The sequence below is a fragment of the Octodon degus genome, unplaced genomic scaffold (genome assembly GCF_000260255.1).
Source record: "Octodon degus isolate 3935 unplaced genomic scaffold, OctDeg1.0 scaffold00225, whole genome shotgun sequence".
Classification (NCBI taxonomy): domain Eukaryota; kingdom Metazoa; phylum Chordata; class Mammalia; order Rodentia; family Octodontidae; genus Octodon; species Octodon degus.
In genome coordinates, this window is record NW_004524801.1 from 294,745 (window position 1) to 304,667 (window position 9,923).

The following is a 9,923-nucleotide window of genomic DNA, read 5'->3' on the forward strand; positions in this document are numbered from 1 at the left end:
TCACCACCTCCACTCTCACCCTTCCCCTGCTGGATTACCTTGGCACTCTTTTATTGGAGGAGGTCTTTTTTTGGGAAAGAATTTCACTATGCATTTCAGGCTGGCCCTGAACTCACTTTGTAGCCCAGGCCAGCCTCATCTCACAGTGGCTCTCCTGCCTCAGCTTCTAGAGTGCTGAGATTACAAGCATGCACCACCCCACTATCCTGCTTGACACTCTTGTGGAAATCAATTGATCATAATTTGGGGGGCTTATTTCTGAACTCAATCATATACCACTGTCTATATATTTATCCTTATGTCCGTGCTGCATAGTCTTAATAACTACAGCTATTAAGTAAATTGGTAAATGTGAATCCTCTAATTCTTTTTCTTAACATTGTTTTGATTATTATGAGTTTCTTATACTTCTATTTGAACTGTATGCTTTTTTTTTATCAATTTCTGCCCCCAAAAAATGACACCTGAAATTTTCATGAGGATATTACTGAAAATCTGTATGGAAAATATTGCCATCTTTTAATCCATAAACACAGAATGTCTTTCCATCTGTATAGGTCTTCTTTAATTTCTTTCACCAGTGTTTCTAGTTTTCAGTGTAGAAGTCTCATATTTCTTTTTTTTTTTTTTTTTGGTGGAACCGGGGATTGAACTCAGGCCATTGCACTTGCCAGGGAGGCGCTTATTCCACTGAGCCACCTCCCCAGCTCTCATATTTCTTTTGTTAAGCCTATCCCTAAGTATTTTGGAGATGCTATTGTAAATGGAATTGTTTTCTGAATTTCATTTTGGCATTGCTGATTGTTAGCATAGATAAAATAAATGTTTTTGTATAATGATTTTGTGGCTTCTGTGAATTCGTTAGCATTTTTTATAATAAGAATTTTTCTCTAATCATTTTATCCATGGTTTCCTTTAGGTTTTTGTTTTTTAAAGAACACATTTAAAGTTTGTTCAAAGTCATTGTATATATCGCTTCTCGGCCTTTTGGCTAAGATCAAGTGTAGTATCTGTTCTTATCAGTTCAAAGTCATTGTATAGTAAATCAAATATCTGTACTTTTTTAGAGGCAACTGCTATTGAATACTTTTTTTCTCCCTGCATATAAGACATATTTTCTTGCTTCTCTTCATGTTTCATAAATTCTTTGTCAAAGCCTGGACATTTAAAATACTACCACAAGTCCCAGCCAGATAGCTCAGTAGACTAAAGCATCTGCTTAGGCAGAATACAGCGGCCAAGGTTCAATCCCCGGCCCACTCCCAGGGATACGCTGAGACGGCAATTGAGACTGGGTGTGATGGCATATGCCTGTAATCCCAGCACTTGGGAAGCCAAAAATAGGAGGATCGCTATGAGTCCGAGCTAGTAGTGAAACCCTGGAGACCCTGTGCTAAATACATAAAATTTAAAAAAAAACCTACTACTGCATAGCAAGTCTGTAAATCAGATCTTACCCTGTTTGTTTTTGTTACTGTTAATTGTTGGGGGGGTTGTTTGTTTGTTTGTTAATTTTTATTTTAAAGAGGAAAAAAAATCCCAAAACAAATAACAAGAACAGAGCCAGCCAGATAGCTCAGCAGATTAAAGTGCCTGCATAGGCAAGTGCAGCAGCCGGGGTTCAATCCCTGGCGTGCCATGCCATCCCCACCCCTGGGTGCTCTGAGAGGGGCAAATGAGACTGGATGTGGTGGTGTGTGCCTATAATCCCAGCATTTGATAGGCTGAAAACAGGAGGATCACTATGAGTCTGATCTGTGTAGTGAGACCCTGTAGACACTGTACTAAATATATAAAAACAAAATCAGAATAAAGGCAAAGCAAAGCAACATAAAACAATAAAAATCAGGGGCCTGGCCTTAGCTCAGTTGTTTAAGTGGCTGCTTCCACAAAGCTGTCAGCCTCAGGTTGCTGTAGTTCGATCCCCACAACACTCCAGCCAGCCAAACCACCTGTTAGGGCATTTAGAGCAAAAAAAAAAAACAATAAAAATGGTAAAGAATTTTAAAGCAAGATCAGAAAATTAACAACGGTTGTTATATCACATATTGTTATCATCAAACCTGTTGCTTGAATTACCAGATATAGGCATGTAAGACTGATCAAACAATTAAACATTAACTCTTCCTTTCAATAAACCTTAATTTTTTCCTTGTCCTTTTTATTTTCTATTTATTTTAAAGAGAGTATAAAAATAATAAATGAGTCATTAGAACTGACACTTTAGAAAACATATAAAAGGTATTTAACAGTGGTTGTTGTATTGCATGTTACTGTCTTCAGTGTAGTTGCTCAGATTACAGCTATTAACATATAAAATTGGTCAAAGTAAAAAATTTTAAACATTAACTGCTACCTCCAAAAAACTGGTAGAAATTAGGTACAATCATCTTAGCTACCCTGTGTTGTTTATTTAGTGATTTGCCGGAACTAACTCCATAAAAATGCATTCTTTGTTGTGAGTGCTCCCTAAAGTCTCTGATAAGTGAGCTTAGTGGTTAGTTAATGATTCAACAGAGATTTCTTTAGGTGACTAACCAATAAGACCCCAGTCTTTGCCACAAAATTCTGTCTGTTTTGGGGGACACCTTCAGCACTGTGAAAACTACTTTACAAATGTATCTTAGCCTTCACTTCTTGCTTGAGCAGAGCCTCAAGGTTGGTCAGAGGTGAGAGCTGAGCCTTCTCGGATGTTCCCGAACAAATACACTGCACTCTCTCATCTCAGCTCCCCATTTTATAAATTTTGATTGATTGATTGATTGATTGATTGATTGATTAAAGGACTGTTTATCCCAACTGATATCCAGCATATCAGGCAGCTGCAATGTTCAATAACTGACTCTGATTGTCTGCAACAAATGTCCCTGGAGAACTGACCTGTTTGTAATGGAAGAGCTTAAATCAGCTCAAAGACAGCCTTGCAAGTGAGGTTTTCTAGAGAGCTACTAGAAAGGTCAAACCACCACAATTCTCTGAGAATTGAAAAGGCTTTGAAAAGACTTCTAAGTCCAGTATGTCCCTTCTGGAAGCAGTGAGGTGTTTCACCCTGACCATAGGTTTCCGCAGGGATTGCACACTGCTGGATTTCAAGGTAAATATGGTGCTGAGAACAAGGTCCAGGATAGAGCACGTTAAAATGCCCCAAAGCTCAATGTTCTGTCAAGACCTAGAATTTCCCAATAAATATTGTTGAGGTTGCTGCAAACCTTTGATTAATTTCCAGAGTTCTGAAAAAGTTGATTTTCCCAGTTTTGCTATCATTCTTGTTGCTTTTATGGAGGAAAGAATTTTTAGAAGCTTCTACTTCCCCATTTTTGCTGACATCCTAGAAGATACTTTTGATGGAGCATTTCAAAACTTCAGAAGTGCACTGTGTGTACAGTAGTAGCCAGTAGCAACATGGGGCCATTAGCACTTTGAAACGTGGTTAGTGTAAATTGAGATGTGCTCTCAGTGTAAAAAACATCCTGGATTTCAGACTTAATTTAAGAAAAGAATCTAAAATCTCTTCTAAATAGTTTTTATTTTGAATATAAATTGAAATGATAATATATAAGCTATCTTGTATTAAACAACATAGATTGTTAAAATTAATTCCACCTTTTAAAAAAGGAATAAAAAATAATAAGTTAGAAATGATACAGAATTTCACTAAGAACTCACCAGTGGTTGTTATATCACATATTGTTATTTTCAATATGACTGTCCAGATCACCAAATATATGCACGCAAAATTGGCCCAAAAAATTTTAAAAGAGAAAAAATGTAAATGTTGACTATTCCTTTCAACAGACCACTTGAAATCAGCAGTACAATTATCCAGGCTATCCTGTGTATATATATATATATGTTATTTTTTCCCTTCCTTCTTCTTTCCTTTCCCTCATCCCAGTTGTTGCTTCCCTTTGAACAAATGCTTTCCCTTTCACAGCATCTATCGTACCCTTCAGATTTTATTTACTCTTTCAGGTTCTTACACTAGCAAGACAATACTATGTTTACACATGTGGGCCTGATTTACTTCACTTATAGTATAGTCTCTCCTTGCATCTATTTACCTATAAAAGCCTCAAGTTTATCCTTGTTATAGCTGAGCAGTATGCCATTGTATAAAAATACCACATTTCTTTTATCCATTCTTCAGCTGATGGGCATTTGGGTTGTTTCCAAGATTTAGCCATGACCAATTGTACTGCTATAAACATAGGTGCACATATATCACTGTGATATAATGTTTTCAGTTCTTCTGGAAAAATACTCAGGAGGGAAATAGTTGAGTTGAACGGGACCTGTGATCCTTGTTTTTGAGGAATCTCCACACTGATTTCCATAGTAGTTGTACCAGTCTATACTCCTACCAGCAGCAGAGAAAGGTTCCTTATTCCCCAAAGCCCCTCATGCCTTTCTTTCTGAGGTGAGATAGAATCTCAGTGTTGTTTCAATTTGCATTTCTCAAAGGACTAATGATGTAAAACAATTTTTCGCATATTTATTTGCCATTTGTATTTCTTCATCTGAGAACCTTTGTTAATGTATGTGTTAAGCAGAATTCTAAGACAATCTCAATGATGCATGTCTTCCTGACTGCTAGAAAATTTTGGAGTACATAGGTAGCTCTCAATATATTTCTCCTGGACCGTATTAACCTAGAAGGGAAATGGTACAAAGGAAAATATCTGGCAAATTAAAACAAAATTAAATTCATGGAAAATGCCAAGAGAGAATAATAAACTGAAAATATGAGACATGGTTAGAGAAATAACACTACCCAAATCAGTTTGTGAGATTCCCTGCAGGTAAATGCCTGTGGGTGTGAAAAGGCAGGGCACTGTGTTCAAGTGGGTTCCACCAACAGAACCCGAGTAGAGTTCTGCAGACTGGGATTGTGCTGGGAAAGTTCATCAGGTGTGGCAGGAGTTAACCTGAGACGCAGTTACACAGCAGTCTCAGCCATGCCACAGGAAACTGTAGAGCAGAGGAGGATTTTCAGTGTGAAGACTGAGCCGCTGTTCTCTATCCTAACCAGTTGCTGAATGCAAAGGTCGCCTCTCCCAGGGATGTGGTTGACAACATCTTCTGGAGGACTTCCCCGTGATCTGTTGTCAGCCAACATCTTGAGAACTGAGGAATGAGCGTCTCTGCCCGAGCCAGTACCTGGGGCATAGAGCACACCCATGCTGCAGGAGGAGCCTGCACCACAAGTGCAAAAATGCAGATTATGGACAAATGTGCTGAGCATTAAATATGTGTGTACAGACAGGCACTATAAAAATTTTAAAAGGCACCACTAGCAGAGATTCCTTGGGAAGAGCAAAGGGAAGGACTGGCAATGGCTGAGATGGGGGAACTATGCAATAACAGCTGTTCTCAATTGTCTTACAATGATCATAAATTACCCAGAGGAGGAACAAAGTATGGAAACCAACAGACACTTCCAGGGTGACAGCGCCTGATGGTGAGCACCTGTGTGTTCAGAGCCGGAAACCCGCTGCTACAGTTTGAACATGGTTTGCTCCCCAGACATTCACGTGCTGGAAGCTTGCTTCTCAGTGTGGCAGTGCTGAGAGAGAGCGAAACTTTGGAAGGTGAGGGTGTAGGGCTTGGAAGATGGTCCTTGGAGGAGATTAATGGATTCTCAAGGGATACCAGTTAGTTTCTCTAGGGGGTTGTTGTAGCAAGCTGGGCCCCCAGATCTCTCTAGCTTCCTGTCCTGCCACGTGATCTCTGCTTTCAAGTGCTCTCCCACCGTGGCTGACCCTTCTTGAGGCACTCACCAGAAGCTGAGCGCATGGAGCCGCCCAATCTGGGACTTCCAGCCTCCAAACTGGAGACATTACTCAGCCTTGAGTATTTAGTTATAGTAACAGAAAACAGACTAAGACAACAGCCAAATGAGACTCTCTTTCAGAATTTGGCTTCTAGTATGTCGATAATCTCTACAAATAGACAACAATATTAGGCAGTTCTGATATTAAAGAGAATGAAGCCAATTTCATTGAATTGCTATTGGACCAGGTGACAAATGACTCATTATACCAACTTCCTCTTTCTTTTTTAAGTCACGTATCTATGTATCTGTTAAATTCTTCCAGTGACTTCCTTGGTACCAAAAAAGTTAGCAAATATTAATTCTGGTCCTCAAATCATGCCAATCAAAGTGTCTTCTCTAAACTTGGATTTTTTTTCTCAGTCACTCCCAAAACATTAGTGTCTGGATCCTTTTCATCATGAATGAAATCAGGGAACATTTTCAGGCAAAGGAAAGCACAGCATCTACCACCACCATGGGATTTTTCTGGTTGGGATTTTTCTTAATTGTCCTATTAGATGGAGTTACAATTACTTAACAATCATTGTAAGTAATAGGCACTTGGGAAGGTTTGGAAGTGTCCAGAGAGTGGTATTTGACAACTAGTACAAAAATAGTTCAATATTTTTAAGAAGCTAGGATGTACCTTCTATAATGCTAGTCAGTATTTTGTCATTGTTGCATAATATTGGACAGAGATAACTCAAAGGAGGAAGGAATTATTTTGGTTCATGATTTCAGAGGCTTTAGGCTATTGCTGGTCATCCTCAGAGCAGAAATGTCATTGCAGATGACCATGGTGGAGGGAACAGGAATCTGCTCACCTTGTAGCAGCCCAGAAGCAGAGAGATAGCAGGAAGAGCTAGAGAGAGGGGAAGGAGCTGGGGATGGGATGTGCCCTCCTGGTTACATACCCAGTGACCTGTGACCTCCACCCAGACTCCCCCCGCTTACTAGCACATTCAGCTGTGCATTTATCAATGAGTTGCTTTATCTGCTATTTGATCCCAACCATGGCACCTGCCAGGTATCAACCCTGACCACAGGTACAGATCTGAGGGGGAGGGCTGGACCAGTGAGATTTGTTCAATTAATGAATGACTCCAGATCCAAACTGGCTGAACAGTCCATCTACTGTAAGCTGTGGGACGTATCAGCTGGATGGGAAAACACACCGCAGATGCACCCACCCATGACTCATCCACTTCCTACCCACGGTCCCACCTGAGTCACCAGCATCTCAAGGTTTATTGTAGCACTTCTCTGAAGAAAAGATAAAAGTGCGTGAAACAGAGGAAAGGCCATCTCGCCTTCAATGAAAGCCTACACGTGTTCTGCGTTCTTCTCCGCAACACCAGGGGTGGGAGGCACAAAAAGGATGGTGGGTTTTTTATTACACTTTAGCATGCCATGGGGTATGTGGTAAATTGAAACATTGTTTTAAAGAATTATAGGTATTTGTGGCAGGGGAAATATGAGAACACTTTGATCATGGTAATGTTGACTTTAATTTTAACTAGTGTTCCTTGGCAGAAATCTAAAACCAACTTGAACAAGTGGATGCTCTAAAACACCTAACCATGGGTAGGGGACTGAAAATTTGGGACACGCTGCTGCTTTTTAATTTGAATGTGAAAAGTTACACAAGCTGTCTCTTTCTCACATCACTTCAGTTATTAGGCTCCTTTGCAACCTGAATCTGGTAACAACCCTTGCCAAAATCTAACTTTTCCACTGGGTTCCGGATCCTTCCCAGGGTATCAAACTCTCATCTATGTACAACCTCCTTACAGGGTAACAACCTCCCAGCTGGACACCATACCTTTCCCAGAGTATAAACTTCGCAGCTTGGTACAGTCTTTCTGCTGGGTACCAACCTCCCCACTAGGTACCATCCTCTTTCCAGATTACCAACCTGTGAAGTGAATGCTAGCCTGCTCCCTGGGTACAAACTCCCTACTGAGAACCGATCTCCTGAGTCAAACTTCCCCACTAGGTACAATTTCGCAATGGGCACAATTTCCTCTAGGTACCACCCCCCTTCCCAGAATACCAACCTCCCCTTGTGCACCACCTGCCTTTCTAGGTACTAATCTCCTCACTGGATGCCATGTTCTGCAAACTGCTGCCTGAAAGTGCTAACCAAGAGCAATAATCACCCACATCTGTGTGGTCCTTGACAATTGAGCAAGCGCAGCCATCATGACTGCCCTAGGAGTCAGTGAGTGGAACCCTCCACCTTCCAGATAAGGTAGAGGAAGGGAAATGACCCCTTCACATCTTCATCTCCTTGACCAAGTACCTTAGTCTTTTCATGATGCCATGCTGCACCATGGCACCCACAAGTGTGGACCTCTGTGATAAACTGGCTCAACCCAGAGGACTCATGTCCATATCCCATGCTGAGCTCACATCCCAGAGTGAGTTCTCTGCATGCTGCACTTGGAAAGAGGTGAGAAATATGGGTGCCTGAGAGAAGTCATGCCACTGTCTCTCTACCTACTTTCCAGGTGCAGTGAGAAGATAAAGAAATGATGTAGGTCAAGCATGTGCTGTCATGCCTAGCACAGCATAGCATGAGCCCTGAATGGAAGAGATGCAGTTCATGTGCATCCTGACACAGCAGTGCCAAGCCAAGCCACTGAGAAGTTTCACCTCTAGCAGGCATTAAGCCTGGGTGCTGACCCACACAGCTCCTTTGCAAGGTCTGGCGCCATCCTCTTATGAGCTCCCCATGTCTGTGAAAACTCATTCTAAACCTAGAGAACCAGCTTGTGCCCATTTCACACTCTGTGCTTACCTTCTAGAACTATAGCAACTATGTGGTAAGGAAGAGCGTTTGTGTCACCCTGGACAAAGAACGTTCTCAGATCAATACCTGGCCAGATCAAGCAGGAAAGCCTGTTTTATCACAGCCAATGTGACTGCCACTGATCTGGAGTCTACAACTAACAAATGGGATGGGTTAGCCAACTCTTATTAGCACTAATGGTCACAAATCACAGCAGGGGTCTCAAGTTCCTAATGCTCCCAGGGATCAGCAGACCTTGCAGCACACCAACGTTGACACAGATGTAAACTCAGCCAGTTTACATGGTATATGAGAACGTAACAGACCTGTAGGCAGGCAGGTGTGTTCTGAAGTTGACACACTTTGACAGTATCACTTCATAGGCATTACAAATGGAAAGAGGTAGGAGTATTTTAGCAAATTGTTGAACATTTTATTGTTAAAGACCCATGATCTGAGTAATTTTAGTAATCTGAGGTGGGAAGCAGAACAGAGATAGATCTGCTGACCCCCAAATGTCAAATTCTTTTTCAGCAGTCAAAATTTGACTCTCTGACATCACATCTAAAACACAGCCATTTCTTTGTTCTTGAGTGCAACCCCAGAAGGCTTTGGAACCTTTTGGAATCTAGAAGGATCAGTATTGGAATTAAGACAAATCTTTAGGTAAAATAACAATTCTCCTGCTCCCCCCACAAAAAAAAATTTCAAACCCATCTCCTCCTCTCCTTCCTCTCCCTCTTAACTCCTTCTTCTTTGAGTGCTTTATCAAGTACTGCAGTGGGTGGCAGATGAGCTACCGGTGTTTTTCTTCTAAGAGAGGCAAGAAAATTCCATGAGCTGAAGAATGATATGGTCAACTACCCCACACAAGAAAGGCATCCAGCATGCTGTGCTCTTATTCTCTGCAGCTCCTGCTTCCTAAGTTGTCTAGGTCTCTGGGGGTGTGACCCCAACTCACACAGAAAGTACAGTGTGGCTAACACGGACCTCAGGACAGAGGGAAGAGAAAGAGGTGGGGGCAGTGAGTCATGGGAACATCTACCTTGTAAGAAAGAAAAACACACAGGAATCAGAGAGCACTAGAACTCATGGTGATGACTAGAAGCATAATCAGGGTCTGGATTCATCCAGAAGGGGCTTATGAGATGACTTTGCCAGTCCCTTACCCTTGGAATGACAGACTCCCATCTTCCCACTAATTTCTTTAAAGAGAGTCAGGTCACATTCTTGCAGTGTAAAATGGTACAACAATTGGGAAATTTGGTCTAAGCAATGGCTTTTCTAGGTGTATTTACCCAAGCTAAAAATACATGCACA

General features: G+C 41.3%; 1 pseudogene; it reads left to right on the top strand.

Moving 5' to 3' along the window:
- The first annotated feature begins 971 nt into the window (after positions 1-971).
- LOC111813796 lies at positions 972-1,092 on the top strand (annotated as a pseudogene).
- The last annotated feature ends 8,831 nt before the right edge of the window (positions 1,093-9,923 follow it).